Source organism: Hippopotamus amphibius, chromosome 16 (assembly GCF_030028045.1).
Source record: "Hippopotamus amphibius kiboko isolate mHipAmp2 chromosome 16, mHipAmp2.hap2, whole genome shotgun sequence".
Taxonomy (NCBI): domain Eukaryota; kingdom Metazoa; phylum Chordata; class Mammalia; order Artiodactyla; family Hippopotamidae; genus Hippopotamus; species Hippopotamus amphibius.
In genome coordinates this window covers 42,144,328-42,169,674 of record NC_080201.1, presented here as the reverse complement: position 1 = coordinate 42,169,674, position 25,347 = coordinate 42,144,328, and the positions used below count along the sequence as shown (strand labels likewise).

The 25,347-nt window shown below is 44.4% G+C and overlaps 1 long non-coding RNA gene and 1 other non-coding gene across 2 annotated transcripts; both read left to right on the top strand.

Moving 5' to 3' along the window:
- The first annotated feature begins 50 nt into the window (after positions 1-50).
- Positions 51-22,016, top strand: LOC130839067 (uncharacterized). Its single transcript, XR_009049760.1, has 4 exons — positions 51-226; positions 2,603-2,693; positions 17,377-17,564; positions 20,744-22,016. It is a non-coding gene; the product is annotated as an uncharacterized LOC130839067 (long non-coding RNA).
- LOC130839445 (U6 spliceosomal RNA) lies at positions 16,341-16,447 on the top strand. The gene has a single exon (XR_009049842.1). It is a non-coding gene; the product is annotated as a U6 spliceosomal RNA (small nuclear RNA).
- Positions 22,017-25,347: the final 3,331 nt, after the last annotated feature.

The window sequence follows — 25,347 nt, the reverse complement described above, 5'->3', positions numbered from 1 at the left end:
ATACGTCGGATTCTGAAAGATACCTGTGCTTGGTGGGGCTCTCTCAGTTTGTGTGTTATACGCGAGGGAAGGCCAGAAGCAGTAGGGTTGGAGTTGGGAGTGTGGAACGCTTGTGAAGGGCTGGAATAGAGCGAGGCGAGTCGACTTGGAGAAGACAGGGAGGTTGCGGACGAGGGGAGAATGGACATAGGATGGGGATGATGGTGCTGGTGGTGGAGGAAATGAGGTCTGTGCAATCCCTAATCGTGCTCTCTACAGATCAGCCGAGGCGCTGAAGTGGGGATAGGAGGCTTAGGTTCTTTTTTTTGTTTCTGCTGCTGGCTGTGTGATCTCCTTTAAGGCATTTCCCATCTCTGGGCCTCACTTTCCCGTTGAACTGTGAGTGGGGTTGGACTTGATGGTCTCTGAAAGTTCTTGAGACCCGGAATATTAGTTTCCGTCAACAAGATAAAAGGCAAGGAATTGATTTTCTTTGCCCTGGGGAAGGGTTCAAGAAGTGTGGTTGGAAGGCCTGGTGGAGACCTGTTAGAAGTGGCCTGCTGCTGCACACAATTGTGCAGCCTTAACTTCTGCTGAGTGCTGGGCCTGGGCAGGGTGCTGCTCGGGAAGGAAAAACAATATGGTTCTTGTATTCTAGGCCAGTGGTTCTCAACTTTCAGTGCGGTATAAACGCCTTTTAAAGGAAACAAATTTCTCAAGGAACCCTGGGAGTATGTCACGCATCCAAGTTTGAAAAACGTTGGTTTAAATTTCTTTGGATGGTGACTTTTGTCATTTTGGTCTTAAACATAAGACTGCAGGCCCTCAAATTGACTTGTCTAGCATTTACATTATATGCATATTACCATCAAAATTGAAACACAACATTTAAACCAAAATGTATTGCACTTGCAGACACCTGAGAATACTTAGGAGTGCATGGGACTAAGCCTGAGAAACTGCCCTTGGGGACAGTGTGGACTATGTGAACTACCATATGTTTTTTAAAATAGCAGCACAAGACAGCAAGAGCCATTTTCAGTGCTATACTCAAAGGGGCCCTTTTGAGCAGGACTTTTGTGGTTACGAACATAAGGGAGAAGGCAGACCTTGGTCTTGGAGAGCTTTTCTAGGGTTGTTACGACTCAATTCCCAATTGACCTCTTCTCAAGTTGCCAAGGCAGCCCTGGATGACTGCCAGTCTTCCCTAGAATTCCCTGATTGTGGTGGGGTGAGCACTCCCAGAGCTGCAGTTACTCCATAGTAACCTGATCACTAAATCTTTTAAAAAAACAAACAAAACACTATTGTCCTCAGGAAATAATTGTACATGTGTGCAGAGAGATACCTGTCCTTACAAGTATTGTTATTATTGTGACTATCGTTAAAGCAGAAATTTGGAAACTACTTGATGTTTGAAAGTAGTGGATTAAACAAATGAAGTATGGGCTAATTATTAGGTAGGTTAATTAAATGCATTATAATCATAGGATAAGCTTCAAAAATTCATATTGCTTGCCCTCCCTGGAGATTCTTACTTAGTAGGTGGGGCCCAAAGAATGTTCCCAGGTGATTTTATTGAGTAATTAAGTTTGGGAACTACAGTATGGTATGTTATATATCGTACAATGGAAAACCATGCAGCCATTAAACAAATTACATACAATTTTTGAAAACGTTGGAAAAAGTGTATGAAACCAAATAGTATATACACAAAAAGGATTGGAAAGAATTTTAATATGCTGAAAGTTTCTGTAACTGTATAAGTGAACTTATGAGAGATTCTTTTTTTGGTCTACTTTCTAAATTTCATTCAGTGAAAATAAGACTTTTTTAAATTGTTTTTTCTTTATTATAGCTGTCAATGATAAACTTTCAAACATGGATACTTATGTTTTCCCACTAGTGACCTTGTGAAAGTTCCATGGGAAGTCAAGTTTTGTTAGTATCATTGCAAGTGACTTCCCCCTAACCCTGAACAACTTATTGTGAAAAACTTCAAATATACAAAAAAATGGAAAGAATTCTGCAGTGAACACCTTTATGCTCTTAGAATATACAATTAACATTTTACTTTATTTGTACAGGTTTCTTTTGATTGATACTTTAAGACATTCAGGCTGTTAGGTTGAATACTCCAGAAAACTTTTATATGTAAAGCCAAAAAGATTACTCCTCAACTATTAAATAAGTGCATATCAAAAAAAATGAATGAAATAAAAGGAAAAAAAAGTGCATATCTATGAAAATTAAAACCCCCCCTTATAAATAAACATGACTAAATCCATAGAAATCATTTATCTAATGTTTCTGACAATGTAGTGGAAAAATATTTCCACTTTTCTCCACTTTGGGATTAAAGAAAAATGTTATCGCTAGTGGATTTTCTGCCATTCCTTTAAGTGTAAGAAAAGGCAATGATCCTGAAGAAATACCAGCACACCTGCAATGAGAACATGAAAAGCTTTGTTTTCAATGAAAGTTGTAATCCTCCAAGTTAAAAAAAAGTCAGCATGTTGTTTTGTATATATATGTATATATATATGTATATATATATACACACACACGTATATACATAGATATATACACACACACATGTTTTTCTTTCTGTGTTTCTTTTAAGTGATTAAAGAAGGATAAGGCCTGTCTTTGCTGCTTTTCTACAACAGGAAGGCCTTGTCTGTAATGGCTGACAGCAGTACCTGCTTCCTAGGGTGAGTTTGGGCCCCCCGTGCGATGATACCCATGTTCAAATGGCCTGACATAGACAGCACGGTTTGAGAGATGATAGCCATCATTATCTTCATCCTTACAGAGCTGGAGGAGTCCCTCAGGCTCAAGGTTAGGAACTTCCCTGGCCCTGCTTTGCCTTTGGCCTGTACCTTGGTCCAGATGTGGTATGTTGACAAGGGGAGCTGGGAGTGGAGGTGGTGGTGGTAGGGGAACCTGGACACAGTGGCACCAGCAGTCATTCCTCAGGCTTAATAGTGCCACTCTGCCCACCCTAACAGAGTGTAGAGACTAGGCAGTAAGGTACTAGCTCTGACAGCGGACATTTCTGCTAGGCAGACCCTCTCCTGCTGGGTAATTGGGTGCTCTGGCTACAGGAAGCAAAGGACTGATGTTTACAGGAGGATGCCATATCAATCCCTTCTGGTCAAGAGGTGGCACTGTGCTCTAAGTCAGTTTAAGACCCACCATCTAGGATTCTGAATAGCAAGGACTGTTGCTGTTGGCAATGCTCTTGGCCTATGTGGTCAAATAGCAGTGACTGAAAGCCAGGTTTCTCAGTCAACATCCGGAAGTCACAATTCAAGCCTTCCTTGATCCCAAAGGTCTAAAACACAACTCTAATAGATTCGCCCAGTTCCCTGAAGAAGTTTCACTCTGAGCTGAACCCACTGAGAAATGCTTGGTTTTGGTTTTCGTGATGGAGTAGCTGCATGCACAGGGGAGTCTTTGGGGTCCTAAGAGGTCTCCTTCACCAGATTTATGGGGTAATTCTTTGAGGCACCTGAAGGATTTACGGGGAAATCACTGCAGGCTTCATGGGGCATGTGTGCATGTACCTCCTATTTCTCCTCACCTGTTCTGCCCTGCACTCAACTTGGGGGAAGCAGTTGTTGGCTCCTGGCCGAAGAGCTATATGTTTATGTATGTGTGAGTCCATTCTGATCCAAAATGTGGGAAAGTGAGAGGGAGGAGGAGCTGATATAAAATCACCCCAAATTGGAATTGGGATGGGCTGGGAAGTGAAGAGACCTGGTTTTATGTTGTTTGAGTCTCAAAGCCCCGTGGGAGGTAGGGGACAGATGGTCTTCTCTCATCTCTTCTTTTCTTTATATACACCATACAGCTTAAGATGTAAACAAACAAATAAACAAAACCAGTATATATGACATGCAAAGAAGCAGGAACTGTGACCATAATCAAGAGAAAAGAATGGTCACTACCACGGAACCATAGATGCCCCAGGTGTTTGAATTGAAAGATAAAACCTTTAAAATACTATTATACAATAAATACATCAAATAACTTAGAGGAAAAGAGGGACAGAATGGTTGTAAAAATGAAGACTTTCAGTTGAGACATGGACGTTCTGAGCTGGAAAAGATTTTGTGTTCCTTGTGATGGCAATTGTGATTTTCTGCATGTTCAAACAACATTTTCATAACTACTGAGAATACGTTCCCAGACAATACACCCCCTTCCTTTTTAAAAAAATTATTTATTAATTTATTTATATATTTATTTTATTGGCTGTGTTGGGTCTTCGTTGCTGCACATGGGCTTTCTCTAGTTGTGGCAAGCGGGGGCTACTCTTCCTTGTGGTACGTGGGCTTCTCATTGCGGTGGCCTCTCTTGTTGCAAAGCACAGGCTCTAGGTGCGTGGGCTTCAGCAGTTGCGGCACATGGGTTCAATAGTTGTGGCTCATGGGCTCTAGAGCGCAGGCTCAGTAGTTGTGGCGCATGGGCTTAGTTGCTCCACAGCATGTGGTATCTTCCTGGGGCAGGGATTGAACCCGTGTCCCCTGCATTGGCAGGTGGATTCTTACCCACTGCGCCACCTAGGAGGTCCACACCCCCCTCCTTTTTAATCATGTGATAAATATTTGTTTCCCATAAACCCTGAGGACTCTCTGGGCCCTTGTGTCTTGCTTTAGGGAGCCCTGGGGACTCTTACCGGCCTCTCTGCAGCTCTTGTATGACCCAGTGCTGGAAAGCTCAGGTCCTGGGAAAAGTGTCTGTGTGCTCTGGTTCCTGAGGGCTGCTTTACCTGTCCAGGAGCCCTCTGAGCAGCTTCAGGCATCAGAAAAGTTGGGATATGGAGCTTGCCAGTGGGAGAGTGGCTCCATATTCAGGCTGGGCTATGAATTGTTTTCCATCTTCTCAGTACCCACGTTCATGAGGCTCCATCCCTGCCTGCCAGTGTAGTCTGGTGACCAGGCCCCACTTTATCCACAGTGCTGGTCTTCAGAGCTGTCAGGACATGGGGGTGCTGCAGCCCTCTTTGTGAGCTTGGAGTGGCTTCTCTGCCTCAAGTCTTTGGATTCAGTGGGGACCCCCAGGAGCTAAATGTATTGCTGGAGGATACATCTCCAACACATACCTGAAAGCCTTTTGATCTTTGCTCTTAGAGCATTGAAGGCTGTGAGGGAGCCCTTCACACTTTGGCCAGAGGAGCCAAGAGAAGGGCCTCAGTCTATCTGACACTGGGCTGGGCTGTGGAGAACCTGAACAAGGGGGTGCCTGGAGGTGCCAATGATAGGGCATACTTCAGAGTTTTGAAAAAGGTTGAGTCTGCTTTGAAGTCTATTTTCCTGTATAATGATGTTTCTTGACATTTGAAGAATGGCTTGAATGTTAATTTGGTCATATGGACTATGACAAGTTGTATTGGCATTTATTAATTATAGGTTTACTCCCCCTCTTCCCCAACTTAGAATGTTGGAGGTAAAAGCTACCCACAGTCTACAGCAGATATCCCCATCTGTCACTAGATGGCAGCCTAACACAAGGATTGAATCAGTGGCTTGGTGCCTCTTCCCTGAGTCTTGGAGTTATTTCCCTCCAAGCCCATAAAAAATCCAGTTTACTGGCCACTTCAAAGAATTGCAGCCCATGGTACTACAAAGCACCAACATCCAGGAGCTGGGATTATTACTCTGTAAACAGAAGATTTTGATCAACACTTTCTCTTCCAGAATGAACAGTTACAGGGTCAAGTGGTTTAAATAAGATAGAGGTTTAAAGTAGAGAGAAGTTATGAGACCCTGCTGGAGTGGCACGACTGGTGACATTCCGAAATTGATGGCGCATCAATGAGGTGGAAGGAGAGGAGGCGAGGAGTGCTTCTGCTGGCAGGATTTGAGGTAGATTGCAGCCTGATACAGGCTGGACTGCTTAGAGAAAGGTGAGGGCTGGAGTTCCATTCCTGTAGGGTTTGTTTTTGGAGATGTCCCTTTTTCCTTTTGCTATGAAATGATTATCTGCCCAGTGACCTTGTTGTTACCATGGAAAGAGACAGTCATATCCATGGAGCAAATAATATGACATTGGGCACGTGATGTATAGACATGTGCTCATGAGTTTCATGTGAAAAGTGTCCTTTTCTGTGTTTATAGAGGTAGAAATTGAGACAAAGGGAGCCGAAGTTACTTAGCAAAATTGCTACCAATTAAGCTTTATGTATTTATTTTTTATATTAGAGACTATCTGGTGACATTTATTCGTGACATCTGGGTTAGGAACAACTTAATTGCAACTTTCCCTCCTTCTTATCAAGGGACAGCTAGTGCTCATGGAGGAGAGGCTGACAGCCATGTCAGCCTCTCCTGCATCCACAGTGCTTGGACGTGGCACTTGAGAGCATTTGTAGAAGGAGGCACGAATGACTGTCTGAAATCAACTGAAAGGCACAGAGAGGGGCCATCTCATGCTTAGGCAGAAGAGGTGGCTTCCTAAGCAGTGTGAGTCTAGGGGCACCGTAAAAACCACCCTTCCCCCCGCCACGGTGTGATAACAAGCAAGCCCCTGTCCCAGGGAACCAGGGTGTCTGGAGGCAGAGCACTGCTTTCTCAAGTTTTATTGTGAAATGCAAGTATCCCTATTGAGGCTAACCCTGCCTTGTGACAAAGTGAACTCCTCTGGGGCGGCTGAGCAGTGACTGAGGAGTTCGGGTGGGGTGGGAGATGAGTGCAAAGAAGGGAGTTAAAAAGTGGGGGGACTTGGGACTGACCACATGCTTGATTGATTTCCCCATTTGTCTTCACCATGAAAACCTGGACCTAGAACATCATGTGATGTGGAGTGTTTTGAGAGCGTGACTTATCTCAATTGGATGTAACTGGGGAGAAGTCAATTGTTTTCCTTCTTTATTATTCCCTGGCCTCCTCTCCGTGGAGGTTCTGGTTAAACTGGAATGCAAAGACTACTCAGGGGCAGGTGTGGGGGCCAGCAGTGCCTGCTTCTTCTGTACAGTGGGCCACTCTGCTCTACCCAGCAGTGGCAGGCATGAAGTTCTGTTTGCCCCAGGGCTGGTTGCTTTAGGAGGTTCTGGCTTCCTCTCCCTCCTGGAGACACACATGATTTCCTTGAAAACACAGAGCACAAATTTCTCAATGGGCTTGAAACGTCATCTGTTGTTAAGGCAGAATCCTGAGTAGAGTACAGTCCTGAGGTATATAAGTGCTGCATGGGAGGCACATAAATTCACTCTGATGCCAAGGAGGCCCTTCCTCTCTGCCCCCCCACTTTAATTAGGTCATTGATCAGCAACATTGATCAGAAAAAATTATGCCTTGTTGACCATATTCTTGGTTGAAGATCAATGACGTTAATTTTCAGTACATCAATACCCGCATCAGATGCTAATTGGAAGGGATAAACCTGCTCAATGTGTCACCTGGTGGGATCCAGAAACTGCACCCTCTAAGGGTGTCCAGGAGGTTTGATTCTACCAACCTGTTTATCAGATAATAAAATGGTAGGTGGACTTTGAAGACAGATGGAAAAGCCATTCCAATCCTCTAGTGCTGAGAAGGACAAATGACATAGAGGAGCTTAGGAAAGCCTCTGTTCCTTCTACCCCAGATACAAGCCTCTTCTTTCTTCCCCTCTCCTTTCTTCCCTTCCAGCACACATTTTCTTTTCTAAGCCCCATATCTTGTCACCATTGTGAGAAAATTTTACTTTGAAAGATGACAACTGTGTCAAGGCTTCTAGCGTTTTAGTTTGAGTATTGACGTATTGACTTTTTTAATGTCATTTTTTTGGTGTGTTTTGGTCTTGAAGGCGGGCCTGAGTTATTTTCACCTTCATGAGAAATGCTTGTTATTGTGTGAGTGAAGGTGCAATGTTTCTGGACAGCTGGCCAGGAAGTGGATCAGGAGGCATTGGCTCCCCAGATTCTGGGAATCTCAAGTGTCACAGCCTCTGCTGTGGAGTGACTGTGCTGCCCGGTGACGGAGGGGGCGCTGCCATAGATGGCGGGCCCAGTGGACTTGAAGACTCTAGTCCAGCCTGGCCTTTGCTCTGGTAGCTTTTCTAGGCCCTGATTTTTGCTGAAGTTTCTGGATTCTCAGACACTAAGCTAAGTAGGTTCCTTTCCTGTGACATCTCACCTCTTTACTGCTTTCGCCTAATGTTGAATTATAATGGTAGACTGTCTTACAATTCTTGGGCATGGGGGGGCCTTCACATTTCCTTCTTCCAACTGCCTATTTGACTTTAAAACAATTTAGAGGGGTTTTAAGCAGAAATTATTGTTAAAATAACCAAGCGTTTGTTTTTTGTTTTCTGTTTTAGTGAGACCAAAAAGTCAGGAAATTGGTTTTAGATGAAAATAAAAGGGAAAGTCTTCAGATGATTTGACCAACCTGACCATCAGGGTACACCAAGTGGTTGAGAGAAGGGGTGAAGAGCATTCCTGCTCCCTTGAGATTTAAAAAATGGAATAACCAGCCGCCTACTGTAGATAATGTTGCTATTCCCCACCCAGTGACAGGCTTTCCAGGTTCCCTGGGCTTGAGGGGTCCATGAGTGCTGCAGGAGGAATTAGTAGTTGTGAGTGGGTCCTGGGATCTCTTGGGGATCAGGACCTTAGGCTGCTTGCAATGGACTGAATCCCACCTGCACCCCCCATTCATATGTCAAAGCCCTAATCCCCAGTATGAAGGTAGATGGGGCCTTTGGGAGGTAGTTGGGCTTAGATGAGGCTCTCATGATGGGGTTAGTGCCCTTATGAGCAGAGACACTGGAGAGCTTGCTCCCTCTCTTGCTACCATGTGAGGACACAGCCAAGGAGAAGGGTCCTCACCAGAACCCAACCACATAGACACCTTGATTATGGACTTCCAGCCTCCGAAACCATGAGAAGATTTCTGCTGTTTAAGCCACCCAGTCTATGGTATTTTGTATGGAAGCCCAAGCAGACTAAGATACTGCCCAAGGAGATTCAGGCTACAGTGTCTGCAAAGAAACATGGTGATTCGGTCAGTAGGCTTTTTGTTTTGGAGGTTGGGCAAACTCAGTTAACCCCTCCAGGCGGGCATCCTGGAGACTTCAGTGGGCTCGCAGTTCATAGCCTTGGGCACTTTTCTCTAGTTCTGCTTGGGCATACCAGGCTTCCTCCTCCTTCTGCCCTGTAGACTCTTACTCAACTCCTGCTAAGAGAAAAGATCCAAGGAATTTAACTTTTTTCTTAAGAGATTTCTGTATATCTTGGGGAAAAAAAACCCCAGACAACCAACCCAATCAATCAATGACCCTTTATCAAAACACCTTCCCATGCTCTCAGTGACACCCTTCTATGGCTGAAGACATAAGTAATGTTCCTGCTTAAGAACCAGCAGGGTAAAACTTGGAATTCAAGGGTCTCTTGTTAGGAACTATAACAGGTCTGAGATTGTACCCTACTTGCGAGTTAACTGGTGAGCCTGCCACAGTGTTATGGATGCTGGCAGGAGGAGACGCAAGAATCCTTGGTCCATGGAAGGACTTCGTTCTCACAGCAGTAGCATAGCCAGAGAATGAGCATTTTCTTGTATAGTTTCAATGCAGAGGGCCAGTAGACACCTGTACTTGCAGCCAGTTGTGTTACAGGGGAGGAGCCATCTAGGTGCCTGAATCTTTATAACAGGCAGTCAGCATGCCTGTCCTTTGCTCTGCAGGGAAAGCAAATCTTTCTCTGTCTTCCAAGCCTGTTCACTATATAAACATTCTTGAAAAGATAGTCTAGAACAAAGGCCGATGGTGCCTCTACTCATCAAAATGTGAGAGGTCCATGAGGAACTGTCTCCCAATGTATCTCCCAAGGGCTCTGCATTGACACATTGGTAGAGTGGCAGGAGGTGGTGGGACGGTGTTAAGTCCTTATTGATGGGCTGTTTGAAGCCTATGACTTGGTAGTGACAGTTAAGCAGATGCATGCTGCTGATCTGTGCTGCAGTGAGTCCTTCCTGGGATATTGAGGAAGCCCGCTGGACAAAATTTCCTGAAATTGATTGCATTGACTTGTGCATTCTTTTGCAAGTAGCTGTTGTCTTTGCAAGATGCAGCCTCTGAATCATACCAAATTTGTTGAGATCTGACTTTTTGGGTTCAGATGTTTTCTATTAATTAAACAGCTGCATTTCTCATTTTGAGTTATGGAAGAGGATTGCTGGGAGAAGGAAATGCTACGCTCATGAGGTTTCTCCCCTACAGAAAGACAGAAATTTAAGTTAATCTAGTACATGTTTATTGAGCATTTACAGTACACAGGGGAATTGGGGACATCGAGAGGCAGAGGGCATTAATGACACCTTGGTCCCTGCCCTCCGGAAGTGTCCATCCTGCAGGGAGGGGTCGTGGTACTGAGGGAGAGCAAGTCCTATGAACATGAGACAGATAGCAAGGAGATAAGACTTGTTTGCCTGCAACTGGAAGTGGAGTTATATTACTTAATACTGCATAACAAAGTACCCCAAACTGAGTGGCTTAAAAGAACATTTATGATCTCAGTTTGTGTGGCTCAGGAATTTGGGAGTGGCTTAACTGAGGAGTTCTAGTTCCCAGTTTCTCATCTTGCAGTCCAGATGTCAGCCAGGGCTTCGGTCATCTGAAGGCTGGACTTTCGGTTGGAGGATCTGCTCCCAGGAGGGCTCATATGGATGTGGGTGGGAGTTCCCGATTCCTTGCCCTGTGTTCCTTTCCACTCACTGTTTAAGTCTCTTCACAAAATGGCATGTGGCTTCTCCCAGACTGAATGATCCAAGAGAGAGCAAGGTAGAGGCTGAAGTATCTTTTATGACCTACCCTCCAAAGACATCATCATTTCTGCAATATTCTGATTGCACAAGCCAGTACTACTCAATACCAGGAGACAGGGATCATCAGGCACCATTTGGGAGGGTGGCTGCCACAGGGCTGTCTCCTACTAGCAGAGGCTGGGACTGGAGAACAGAGCCCTCAGTTGCCCTGTCTATTGTTTTGTCTTCTATTTCTTTTTATTTATTTATTTTAATGGTAAAATATGCATAACGTACAATTTACCATTTTAACCATTTTTAAATGTTTGGTTTATCTCTGTCTACTCTTACTCCTGATCAAACTGACAGCCTCTGCAAGGACTACTTTTGGAAGCTCTGCCTCAGGTCCCCATGAGTGGGGAGAGCTCTGAGTCTGCCCTGGAGTGTTGCTGGTGCCTGCTTGGGGACACAGATGCCCTGCTTCAGAGGGCTCTCCTGGCAGGGCATGGGGGAAGCAGCAGGGGGCCGCACACTCTTTTTGCCCCCTGAGCTGGCTACCATGTGATTACTCCCTCTTCTTCACTTCGCACTTTCAGTGTGGAAGATTCCTCAGCCCTTCATCTAAGCTGAGGTTCACCTCTCTCAGGAAGAAGCTTTTGTGTTGCTGACCTAGATTGGTCTCTGCAAAAACAAGATGCATTTTCTCCCAAGGTGCATGGCAGTCAGCACCCAAATGAAATTTATTTAATAAAGGAATTAGTTCCAGTTGAATTCTCCAGGTGGAATTATGGGTTCATTTGGAGTGAAATGAAAGGGGCAACAGGCTCAAAGTTTGAGGGAAAGCTAATGAACACAGTTTTCTAAGCATATACGATGCACAATTTGAAAAATGCAGTGTTTCCAGAATGACGTTGTTTTCCAAGCAGTGGCTTATTCTCTGTCCTTCTCACACATATCCTACGAGGACTACATCCCATCACAGATGCACATGTGGGCCATGGCTCCTTGTGTCTGTGCTTTCCATTCCCGGAGCAGTCCCTCCAGAGCTGACACCTTGGAGTGAGCCCCTTCAGATTTCTAGTTGTAGGGGATGCTAGTTATTTATGCCTCCCTGCATGTGCCTCCCTCCTAGGAATAACTTACTTGTTCTTTGCTCTCAGCCTATGTGCATCCAGTGAAGGTGAGTCCATCCTGGACTCACCCAACCAGCACATGTAGTCCCTCTGGCCTTGTCAGCAAATCTTGAAAGTATGGTCTATACGACTTTCTCCCATTTCATTCACTCAACCCCATCTCAGTCTTCTCTGGTAAAGGGTACCAGTTTGCCATATTGGCAAAATCATTGGAACCAGCATACACAAAGCCACAGCACAGAATGTACTCAAGGCATGGGTGGCTTTGTGCCTATGTATACCCTTCTGTGTATGTGCCTATGTATTGGTTTCTGGGGCACTTGACACTTGGAACCCTTCAGTTACTTGAAACTCTCCCAGCCCTGGGTTCCACAACCTCATTCTCTGATAAGTTTTCTTCTACTTCTCTATTTATTCCACTTCCCTACTTCAGGGTCTCCTTTGTGTCCCTGTCTCTGTGGGTTTTGCCTTTAAGATAGTGTCATTCCTCCACTACAGAACCCAGGCAAAATATATGTAACAAATGCTCTCAGCCATTGAATGAAAGGCAGCACAGGGTAGTGATCTATGAGAGGAGACAAATGAGGTGAGGCTGGATTGCCTGACTTCCTGCCTGGAACGAGTTTCCAAGGAGAGGGAGTCCACACAGAGCCCAGTGGTTTCCCTGAGTTAAAAGACTGAGTGGAGGATTCAGGGAGGCAAAGTAGCTAGAATTTACAGGCAGAATACCAGAGAAGAGATGGAGAGAGAATGACAGAGGGCCCTGGAAATCTGCAGATTCTATTCAAGTCTTGAGCTGAGTATCAATCAATGTGAATGCAAGGAAAATACTTGAAGCCACTAAAAGAACCACCAAGAAGAAGTAGGTGGAACAATCTCTGGAACTGATACAGGCCCAGACTAGGTCATATTCCCAGTGGCCAGAGTGGAAAAATACTCTGTATATATATAAAATGGACAAATTTCTTGAAAGATACACATTACCAAAGCTTACTGAAGAAAAAAAAGTAGATAACGCAAAGAGCCTTATATCTATTAAAGAAATTAAGTTTACAGCTAAAAATCTCTCCACAAAATAAACTCCAGGCCCCGATGCTTTAGTGGGGTATTCTACCAATCATTTAAGGAAGAAGTAATATCAATTCTATCCAAACTCTTCTAGAAAATGAAGACAAGGGGACACTTCCCAATTCATTCTATAAAGCCAGCATTGCCTTTAATTTCACACCCAGAAAAAGGCAATACAAGAAAGGGGGACTGCAAATTAAGATTTCTCATGAACAGAGATGCAAAAATTCTTAACAAAACTTTAGCAAATTATCCAACAAAATATGAAGAATACATCTTGACCAAGTGGAGCTTATCTAAGGAACGCAAAGCAGTTTAACATTTGAAAATAAATCAAAGTAACTGACCTTTAACAGGCTAAAAAGGAAAATCATAGAATCATCTTAATAGATGTAGAAAATAATTTGATAAAATCCAACATCCAAACATGAAAAAAACCCTCGGTAAACTGAATAGAAGCTCTTCTCAACCTGATAATGGATTTCTATGAAAAGCCTTCTGTTAACATCATACTTAATGGTGAAAGACAAAGTGTTTTCCCTGTAAGATCAGTAACAAGACAGGGATGTCCATTCTTATTATTTCTATCAACTTCTATTTATTTCTATTTACTTCTAGCAAGTACAATGTATTTCTATATACTAGGAATAATCATAAATTGAAAATAATATAATTTACATTAGCATTAAAAATTTGAAATACCTAGACATTGGCAAAAAAGTGCAAATCCTGTAAACTGAAACCTGCAAAACACTGCTGAGAGAAACTAAGAGACCTACACTAATGGGGCAAGATATACCATGTTCATGGACCAGAAGACTCCATATTGTTAAGATGTTAATTCTCTCCAACTTGATCCTATGGATTCAACATAGTCAAAAATTCAATCAAGATTCCAGGAGGCGTTCTTTCTTTTGTTTGTTTTTTGTTTTTGTTTTTGTTTGTTTGTTTTTTAAGACACTGACATGCTAACTGTAAAATCTGTATGGAAATGCAAAGGTCCTAAAATAGCTAAAATAATTTTTTAAAAGGATGAACAAAGTTGGAGGACTTGCACAAACTGGAAAGGGAGCAGATAAATGGCTAACTGTCCCTGGGGTTTTATGGCCAGGCTGGATCTGGCAAATCTCCTTCCATCCACATCTTGTTGCCAGGGTCGAGTGACTTCATGTTACAGACTGGGTGTCAGCCCATCTTGATCCTCTCGGGTCACTTTCATCAACTCCATGCACCTATCCCCAAGTATCTGTCTGTTTTCTGCTTACAGACAGCACCTACAACCTTCTGTGGGCTGCTCTTGGGTGCCAGAGCTGCTTCCTGTGTATGTAGAGAATATTATGTGACATGATTAACTGCTGTGGGAGAAGAAAAGACCAGCATTTTGCCTTGAGGCAGGTCAAACTCCAAGATGTAATTTATGCTCCAGAGCTTCCCATGGGTCAGGCTGAGTCTGGGACTTTCACCCACAATCACATCAATCACATTCTTATTTGCCTTCTCCCCTTCTGTATCCTGCTTCCCCCCTACCCCCTTGCTAGCATCTTCAGCAGCATATTTTCAACAAATCAATTGCACCCAAGAGAAGCAAGAACTGGTGAGCACCTACTCAGTTTCACAGCTCCTTATTGATCTAACTTTTTCTTTTGGAGACTCAGGTCTAGGCTTCTCTTTGTGAAGAAACCTCCTCAGCTTGTCTCCATCACTGAGTGGCTCTGTTGACATGTCTGTTTTCCCTCACTGTACTGGCTCTCCTGCAGACAGGAACTAAGCCACATTCATCTGTGCATCCCAGGTGCTCATGCAGCCCAGCAGCAGCCATACAGTGGACACACTGTTCCTAAACTTTGCATCCCTTCATGAGGTTCTTCTGCAAAGGTGGCATGAAGTATGATCTAAGGGATCTTTGTCCTCTGCCACCTCCCTGATGTGAGGAGAGCTGAACTGTCCAGTGAGGCAGCTGGAGAGGGATGCTAGACTCTTGCTGCTGTCCTCAGGACAGTGTTCCCAACTCTGGGCTTTACATGAACAGTTAAATAATCCCTGGCCCCCCAGGCATTACAGCTCCCAAATTACACACTCGATTGCTTTGCAATTAAGCAATAATGCAATTAGAACTGATGCAGCAGAGATGATGATCTGTGGGGCCTGCTCATAAAAATGTTTCATTTAAATATTGAGCTCAGGGCTGAGAAAGAATAAACATACATATTTCTCTTTTTCTTTCTCTTCTTTTTCTTCTTTTTTTTTTTTTTTAACATAAAAAGGAATTTGTCTCAAAACAGTTGTGGGTTTTATGAGTCATCACTTCTGTTCAGCTGGCAGCTTTCTGCTCTGGGATGCATTGGGATCTCTCCCTTGTGGTATCTACTTTGCTTGTCTCCACTGTGCCGTGGGGGTGGTTCCACAGGCAGATCACGTCTCTCATCACTTGAGCAGCCCCTCCGATGCTTTGCCACGCAATGCCTTGGGGACCTGATGACAGTTACCTCATACCTTCCACCCTCTTCTTTCTCCTGGGATGGGGGTGGGGGGGCGGTGCTGAGTCAGCACAATGGAGAGGGGCCATCAAAACAGAGCTTCATGCCTGGAGCACAGAGTTTCCATGGCAGTGGCCCTGCAAGGGCTTCCCTGGCATTTTTCTTTGTCAAGATGGAGAAAGTCAGCCTTCGAGACTCCAGAGTAACTTGGCTCCCTGGCTCCCAAAGCTGGTCTGATGAGCAGACAGCACAGCAAGTGCTTCTTGTCTGGCACTGTGAGACAGAAACCTTGCTATGTTTTTGGTTGAAATAGTCTTTCCTATTTGAAATGGAGTTTTTTTCCCCAGTGTTCATGCTTATTAAAGTCAGTTACCCAAATTGTTTTGTATTCAGTTGAATCTTGTGAAATTGCTAATATTTGACTGTTTTGACCTATAAAAATGGCAAATTTGCTTGTTATTTCATCATTTGACCAATAAGAATGGCAACTTTGGATGATTCAATCTAATACTTTTACTAATGCTTAGGAAACCAAACATCTGGGGCCCCGTGGTATAGTTGGAAATAACTTTATGCCAGGATCAGGTGGGTTTAGATTTGAGTTTGGCTTCTACTTCTTCCACCGACCCTAGCAACTCCCTTGCCTGGATGAGTCTGTGAAGTGGAACTCATGATCCATGTCCTTCCCATCTCACGTCACATGCCTTTTAAATGGTAAGGTACCCTGTGCATGTGAGTTAATGGCCTACAGCTGGGAAGATTCTTAGGCATCATGATCAAACCCTTGGCTTGAACTTTCTGGGAGCAAAGTGTCCCTTCTTTAAACTCCAGTTTTTATTTCTTTGGGATGAAGACACTTGGGGCCCAGCTCTGGGGACTGGCCAAGGTAGTCTACAAGAGGCTAAATCCTATGTCTGTTATGGTGGCATCTCATTAAAAGTCAGAACACTTGGGTGCTTGCTACAGCAGCACATATACCAAAATTGGAATGATACAGAGAAGATTAGCATGGCCCCTGCGCAAAGATGAGATGTAAATTCGTGAAGCATTCTGTATTTTTAGAGACTGTCATGCAGAGTGAAGTAAGTCAGAAAGAGAAAAACAAATATCGTATATTAATGCATATATGTGGAATCTGAAAAAATTGGTATAGCCAATCTTATTTACAAAGCAGAAACAGAGTCACAGAGATGGAGAACAAACATATGGATAGCAAGGGGGAAAGTGGGGGGGGGGGGGGGTGGGATGAACTGAGAGATTGGGATTGACATATATTGATACTATGTATAAAATAGGTAACTAATGAGAATGTATAGCACAGGGAACTCTACTCAGTGCTCTGTGGTGACCTAAATGAGAAGGAAATCCAAAAAAGAGGGGATATATGTATACATATAGCTGATTCACCTTGCTGTACAGTATAAACTAATACAATATTGTAAAGCAACTATACTGCAAAAAAGAAAAAAAGAACAATTGGGTTAAAAGTGCAAAAATCAATCTGTCAGTTACATTGTCTCCGGAAGGTTATGCAACCAGTTTGGATCTTTTAAAAAAAAGAAACTGACTTTAAAAAAACCCTTGAAATTCAGTTTTCCCTTCTCAGGGTGGCTTAGAGACCATGTTATTTATAAAATGTTTTGAAATTCTTAGGATAATATCAAAGAGGAAAAATGTATCATTCTTCAAGAAGACATTTCTAACATTTCTAACCTTATAAAGTGACTTTACTCAACATTCTACCTATGAAAAATCTCTACTATGTTTTCTTAAAGGGCCTGATACAGTGGTACATGGTATTCTTGTTACAGACCTGGAGGAATAGAAACATTCTCAGTGACTTTAGAACCTCCAAGACAATACAGTTCAGTCTAGTCAGCCTTGGACATTGCGGATGTGGCTGGTTCCCTGCCCGTATCCTGTTACCCATCCCACTTTAGTGCATGTGAGCCTCATTTCCAATAGCCAGCACCTGCATCTCTTTCCCAGAGGACTCCTTTGGGCACCATAAGCCAGAAGAGCCAGGGAATCAGCAGCTCCAGGAGCAATTCTCAACAATGACAGGAGTTGGTGTCTAAAAACCACAGCTTCCTCAGGCCTTGGGTGGGATGACTCTCAGTTGTGATTTGCTGTCTTCCAGAGTTCTCCAGTGGCATAAATTTCAATATCCCGTCATGGTAAGTAGCCTGATAACATACCCTTTATCAGTTGCCTTCCTTCCCTGTTTCACTTTCTCTCTCCCCTACAGATATTTCATGATCTCCCAAACAAATTACTTTTGCTCACATCTTTATCCCAGTAGTTGCACCTGCGGTAACTCAAACTAAGATATTCAGTAATCTGGATGTGGTGTGTATGTGGTCCCACCATAGCAGCCAGAAATATAGGATCATCCATGACATGCTATTCCTCGGGCATGTTGGATAACGGCTTATATAACATTGTGTATAATAATTGCAATTATAAGAACTGCATTGTCCCCAGACATCTAGCTGCTTTAGCCAAGTTGTAATGTGCTTGCCTTCTTCTGGAGCAGTCCCTCAACTTCCTCTTCAGGAACATTCTTCTCCCACCCTCAGTCCTCAGCTCTAGTGAGAGGCTTATAACTCATGTTGGTCAATGAGAATGCCACATCTTCCTGGCCACCATGATTGGCTCTAGGTTTGGCACATAACTCAACCCAGACCAATGAGAGGAAACCCCAGGACGTTTGCTGGAGTTTTAAGGAAAGACATGGTCTCTTTCCACAGGTTACTAAACTAGTGGGATGTAGGCTGGGAGCCACAGGAGTTACCGCATGGAGAGGGGCCTGCCTAGGACCCATGTGAGCCCCAAGGAAGGCAGAGCTGGGAGATGGAGGGAGAATAGGGCCAGGTAATGTTGTTTCACCCTAGGTCATGCCTGCACTTGTCATCACATGGGTTGTTTTTCTGTTGCGTGCAGTTGAACCAGTCCTGACCAAGCTGCTGAACTGCAGAGAGGGTTTCTTTGGGGGAGTACGAGATTCCCTTCTCAGAAACTGCTTTCTTAATGGAGGTGTGGGCTACTCTTGGGTGTGGTTGCTGAGAAGAAAACTCCTGGCTCTGGTGCCAGGCCTACAAAAGATTAAACTCTATGAAGACCACAGGCTTGTTCTGGGTCCTAATTCTGGGTGATCTGGATGTACTGGGAAACTTGCTTTTGGTGGCTTTTCCTAGAAGAGAGGTATGTAGAGGTTGGACAGAAGGGTGGAGTACAGTGGCAACATGAAATGCTGAGGAACAGGTGTCAAGACTGCACTGCTCCTGCAGCCCCATCCGTGGAGCACAGCGCCAGGTGGCCCTCCCTGGCCCCAGGGAGCCTCACAGACAGGCTCTGCAGCACTTGGGCAGTAGCCTCTCCACCGAGATTGTGTTGCTGCCCTAAATGGGCACCTCCCATACCCACCCCATGGTGGTTTGGCCAGAGATCTTGGCCATCTCCCGACTGGCTATTAAGAAGGGAAGGGCTGTGAGGGGCACGTGGCCACAGCCAGGAAGAGCGGTTGAAATAGGAGTGTCTGGTACTTTTTGTCACTGAAGCCACAGACAAGGCAGGATAGGACAGTTGCAGATGCAGACAAGGGGGCTGTAGGGGGGTGAGATTTACAGGGGGCTGGGGGCCGGGATGGGCAGTTAAGGACAATCCAGGGACTGGGCAAAGGGGACAGATGAAGCAGACCACTTGACTTGGCCAGTTGATGTGACCGCACCAGGAGTGCTGTGTCAAAATGTAAAATCACTGCTTTTAATTAATCAGTGATGTTCCCATCATGATCCTTGGCAGATGATGGGGTGAGGCTCAGGGGTGGGATCTGATTTGATCTGAGTTTATCATTACTTGGTAAAAGTAATTACTTGGCTGTAAGTTTAATGGTTTGGTTTGTAGGCTGAGTTAAATATCCTGGTGTAAAATAAAGGCCCATCAAAATGACATTGACAACTCACTCCTATCTCAACAGGAAGAAGTCTTCCTTTCAATCTTTGCTGTGTAGCAAAGAGGTTTCTGTTGTTGGGTGTGGGCCCTTCCTTAGTGAGACCAAAGAGGGCTGAGTATGTCCTCCTTGGCTACACAAAGTATGGATTGTGCACTCTCATCAGCACCACCTGTTACCCCTGACCTGCATTTTAACAAGATTCTCCTGTGGCTCGTGGCACAGAGAAGTGTGAGAAGTGCAGAAATAGTGGATCCATTGTAATATCTTACCAGATCACAGTGGCACCCTGTTCCTTCACCTGCAGAATGGGGTAGGGCTGGCAGCCATGTTGGATACCATGACCCCAGCTCCTTGTCTTGTTCGATTGGGTTAAGGCTGGTCATCTGACCTAAGATTGGCCAATCAGAGCCCTTCTCTGGGAATTTGGAATGGGACTGGTGTGTGTGTGTGTGTGTGTGTGTGTGTGTGTGTGTGTGTGTGTGTGTGAGAGAGAGAGAGAGACAGACAGACAGACAGGAGGGGCAGGGAGATAAACCTTCTCCTTGGGCAACTGGATGTATAACAGGTGTACTTGGGAGTGGATCATCTTTCACAAGCTGCAGGGCCCTGAGCAAAGGGAGCCAGTTGGTAGAGAGAAAAGACAGAAGCAGATGTGTTCAACAATGCGTAACTTGGTTGTACACCAAGAAGCCTTCCAGAATGATCCGCCTGAGGATGGTTTTTCAGGGACATTCACCCATGGGATCTTCCAGGGCACTGCCCACCCCTTGTGTTCTTCTGCTGTGTCTGCTCTTGATGGAACCAGGCTCCGTGGCTTAGAGGAAGCCCTTGGTAGAAAAGCAGAGACCACAGGCTTCCCTTTGAGGTGGGGCCTCAGTCATTGGAAGCATCTACCACAGCCTCATGATGTCGGAGAGGGCTGAGAAAAAGTTCTATGTGATCCAGAAAGTACCCACCACAGTCAGGACACACTGACAGTCACATCTCCATTCCCTCTGCGCCTAAGTAACCCAGATATGGGAACGTAGTAGATGCCCCCAAATTGGAATGGCTGAAATTATCACCTCAAGTGGCATTTGCAAATGATCTTCCAGTGAAACTTTTCTTTTAATCTTTAACAACTGCATAAATTGGGAAATTGAGAACTTATTTATAGTAACAAGCAAGGACAAAAATCTCTGAACTTTCTCCCCAGTTTTATGGACTTCTTTCTACCATTGCTATTTTGTAGAAAATGCACACAGTATCATGCCAAACACCATGCAGCTCTTTAATAAATAAAAACCAATTGCTGAAATATTTCCTGCCTGATAGATCATTTTCTTAGTCCCTATCTCATAAAATTTAGGAGGGAAATGGCAAATTTCTCATCTATTTGACTGATTTTCATTTTCTGCACAGGCAACAAATGCATCCTTTGGACCTGGATCTGCCTATTCATGTGCAAAATCTCCACGTGGCTCATGTTTCCATTGTCCCTGGTGAGTCTCTGTGCACAGACCGGCCAGCTCTGGCAAGGCTGAGAACGGAAGAGCTGACGTTTCTTTGGTCTTATTTGACTGGAGTTTCCCTTGTTATTTCTGACTTGTGGTGTGCCTGGCTTCCCCCACATCTGTCTCCATCATGACTGGTGCCCTCTGACTCACGCAGCACAGCACTGTCTCTCCCAGGCACCGCCTGCTTGGAATGGCTCAGAGCAGGCCCTCCTCCCTGTAGCTGACTCAGCTCTGCACGTGCTGCCCGTCACAGCCCTGTCCGGAGATGGACCCATGTTCACGAGTGGGCGCTGAGACCCCCACATGGCTGCCTTTTGCTCAGTCACCCTGAGACTGGTTCTTGTTTCCATATGTCAACACACCTTGGAAAGAGATGTAATAAGGCCTCTGCTTCTGGTGACAGCTGTTCGTGAAAAAGCACTGAGTTTTGCCCAAATGACAGCAGCTCCGGTGGTAGGGGAAATCCAGCTGTATCTGGTGTAAGAGGACTCTCCAAGCGTTGGGCAGAGGGTGGGAGTCCTCTTAAGTCTCAGCTCAAATGCCACTTCAACTCAATTCCACTAACATGTGATGAGTCCCTGCTATCCCTCCTCCACACTGCCTCGCAATGAATTCTTTCTCCCTCGGGCCCCCATTTCTGTGCTTATCACAGTCCGACTTAAATTCCAGTTAACTGTGACTGTGTTATCCTTCCTGCTGGACCACCAGCTCCTTGATGGGGCAGGGTGGGCGTGGGGTGGGGTGAATCCTTCCACAGTCATCTCTTTCTGCTATACAGGACAGTTTACAGAATAGTAATCAACGTGTGTTTGTTGAATGAATACAAGTAGCTAACGTCCAGGCCCTACACGCCTTGTGTGTCCCTGGCCTCCAGGACACCCCACATCCCTAGCCTCACCTTCCTCTGAGTCCTGGTTGCCCCCTCTCCCCTGTTTGAACCAAACAGATTCATTTTGGGGGGTGGGAGATGTGATAGGTCACCCCCCCACCCCAGGTGTGCCTCAGGCTCCCTGCCCCAGCAATCTGTTCCACCCTCATCCACCAAGGAGCCAGGTGTGAGAAACATCACATTCCTGCAGAGCCTCTCCATAGAGTAAACGCTCATCTGAAAACCACTGGGAGGTTACACCTTTATAAGTGAATCTTCCTTTGTGTGTCTCTGTGTGTGTGTGTGTGTGAAATTGTCTTTTCTTTAATTAAAAATATTTTATTGCTTTTATCTTATTGTAAAAGTAATCAATGTTCATCATAGAAAAGTTGAACCTCACAGTCAGGCATTAAATTACACACCATCCCACCCACCTTGGAGACCTAAACTTCTTTTAAAAATATTTATTTCTTTATTAATTAATTAATTTATTTATTTTTGGCTATGTTGGGTCTTTGTTGCTATGCACGGGCTTTCTCTAGTTGTGGCAAGCAGGGGCTACTCTTCGTTGCAGTGCTCTGGCTTCGCATTGCGGTGGCTTCTCTTGTTGTGGAGCATGGGCTCTAGGAGCGCGGGCTTCAGTAGTTGTGGCATGCAGGCTTAGTAGTTGTGGCTCACGGGCTCTAGAGCACAGACTCAGTAGTTGTGGCACATGGGCTTAGTTGCTCCGTGGCACTTGGGATCTTCCCGGATCAGTGCTCAAACCCACGTCCCCTGAATTGGCAGGCGGATTCTTAACCTCTGTGCCACCAGGGAAGCCCGAGACCTAAACTTTTAACACCTTGATGTATAAACTTCCAAACATTTATTTGTGGTGTGCTTCACTTTCTCTGTGTAATAAAGCTGGGATTCAAATCCTATTTTAAACCTGCCACAGGAAGTTGCTCCTTAAAGGAATTCTAAAGTGATTCCTTTTGGGGTGTGAATAATTCCTCTGGGATTTATTTGTGCTGCTGGATCAGGCAATAACTGGAAGTCATAAACTGTTTATGGTTGGGGATTTGTGTGTCTGACACCTTTTGAAAATTTCTCTCTCTGTCTCTGCCTCCATATCCATCCATCCATCCATCCATCCATCCATCCATCCATCCATCCATCATCTATTAGTTTATCATGTATTTCCTAATTGAGTGTTGAGAGAGTGACATAAAGAGACAGGCAGAAAGCCAGGGCTAGCTTGATTGAGTGCCCTCCGCAGGGAGCCTCACGCACTCAGTGCCACATATTTATGGTATGCCCCAAGGACTGGATTACACGGCAAAAGATTAACATCCCTGCCGCACAAATTAAAAATGTTCTGTTATTTGCAGCATGGAACGGACTAGCTGAAGATGAACATCTTCTCTTTGAACAATATAATTGAATGTCTCTCAGCCTGAACCCCTCACTGTATTGATTTGAATTAATTATTTGTGCATTTGTAATCTCCTGGCTTCCCCAGTCAGGAATGCCCACATCACAGCACTGTGTGGCCGCCTCTTTGCTAGCCGTCACCTCTAGTCTGGAAGCCTTGACAGTTCTAAGGACAATTAATCAGTCAAATGGAATCAGTTTTTGCTGATAAAGGAGAGCCTTCTCTGTAAAACTGACATTCCATTTTATGGGAATTAACGTTCTGAAAAGTGACTGTGATCTCCCTTAATTAAAAGCACCGATTCTTTAGGGCCCAGTTAGGAGAAGTTGTGGGAGGTGGGGGTGGTGGGATCAAATTTTTACCATGGAAGCGCTTAGACTGGGTCAGTGGAGGGAGCTGGAATAACACCACCAAGCCGTTTGGTGTTTAAGAAGCAGGAATCTGTTCAGCTGCCAACGGAATTAGTCAGTTATATAAAGTATGTTGGGAGAGTGTGTTGTAGACACACTGCAGATCTTCCAAAGCAAAATGGAAAATTTTGTATACTATAATTTACCAAAAAAAAAAGCACAGAAGAATTAGCATTTGCAAGGAGAAGAAAACTCAGGTTATCTGAAATCTAATTTAACTTCTTTGCTGTGTACTTAAGTAAAAAACTAGATACACGTTACTTGAAAACATCAATTACCTGCTTTGGGAATGGGATTCTGGTGAACCATGAACCTTCTCTTGCTTCAGCTTCTTTGAGGAGCATTCTGAATGGCTGCTTTCTGGCCCTGTAAGTGACCACAGCTGTCCGAGGCTGCTGAGGGGAGAGGCGGGATGCGGACAGAAAAGGACCTGGGCGCACATTCATTTGCCTGCCGGTGCTCACAGACTGTGTGTCTGTGTGTAGCAGGCTGGGTGAGGCGATAAGCAGTGTAGAGCTTGTAGGGAAGTGGGGAGACTGTTCTTTTGCAGGGGACAGCTACTGCTTGGCACCCACATTTGCCATGTGGGAAGATGGGCCCCATGTGGCCACATATTTATGATTTTTTTCAGCAGAAGCCAGAAATTTGATTTTTACATGAGAGTTCCCAATATTGTAAAGTAACAATAAAAATCCTTGTGCGGGTCAAACAAACATCCTTGCGTGGCTCACAAACTGTCAGTTTGCAACCTCAGGGTGGGAGATTGAGTAAGATGTGTATTTGTCTTGGGGCTTGGAAAGGGGAGCTTGTTATTTTGGTTTTGGTTTTAATATAAATCCCTGATAATCTTTTTTGCTTCTGTGGTTTTTAATTTCACCTGCACAGAGTTGATTAATAACATCCTTGTTTATGATAGGCTCTCCCCATTGATTTTTTTATGGCATCATTCATTCATTCAAAATAATGCAGTAAGTTCCCCACTCCACCACCCAATTCGAAAACTAAGATTGGGATAATTACCTACATCCACCTGTGGGCTTCTCTCTTCCTCACCCCACCTTCCTGCCTTCCTCCACCAAGGTATCCGTACTCATCATTCCCTTACTTTCCTTTTTAAATAGTTTTATCCCATCTATGTGTTTTTTAAAGACTCTGTCCATCCATTCATCTATCCAACTCTTTATCTATCTATTGGTTTTCGTTGGATTTTAACTTTATGAAAAGGGTATTATACTACATGTAATCTTTTGGAACTTACTTTTTCCAGCTAATAGGTGCTGAGATGTAGTTCATCCACTTTAGCTCTTGTGTAATATGCCATCAGCATGTCCTACAGCAGATTCAGCCATTCTCCTGGCTCTGGGGATTTGTTTCCAGGTTATGTGAATGGGGCTGCCATGTGCTTTTGTTTACATCTTCCCTGAGTATATAGAGATGAGCAAGAGTTTTTCTGCTCGGGAGAGGAACTGCTGGGCTACAAGGCATGTGGATATTCAATTTTAAGAATTAGTGCCAAAGTGTCTTCCAGTGACGTTAGGCCAATTTACCCTCCTGTGATCAACAACTGAGAGGTCTTGTGATCGGCACCCTCTCTAACCCTTAGTGCTGTCAGACTTTTTAATTGTTGATAATTGAGTGGACATAATCATCGTGGCTTTGATTCACATTTCTCTTATCACTTTGAGGCTGAATACCTTTTTATGTTTTTTTTCTGGCTACATTTTCTCTTCCCTGATGTGATGTCTCCTTTCTAATTTCCCATTATATTATTTGTGCTTTTCTTATTGATTTCTAGGAGTTCATTATGCATGCTCGAT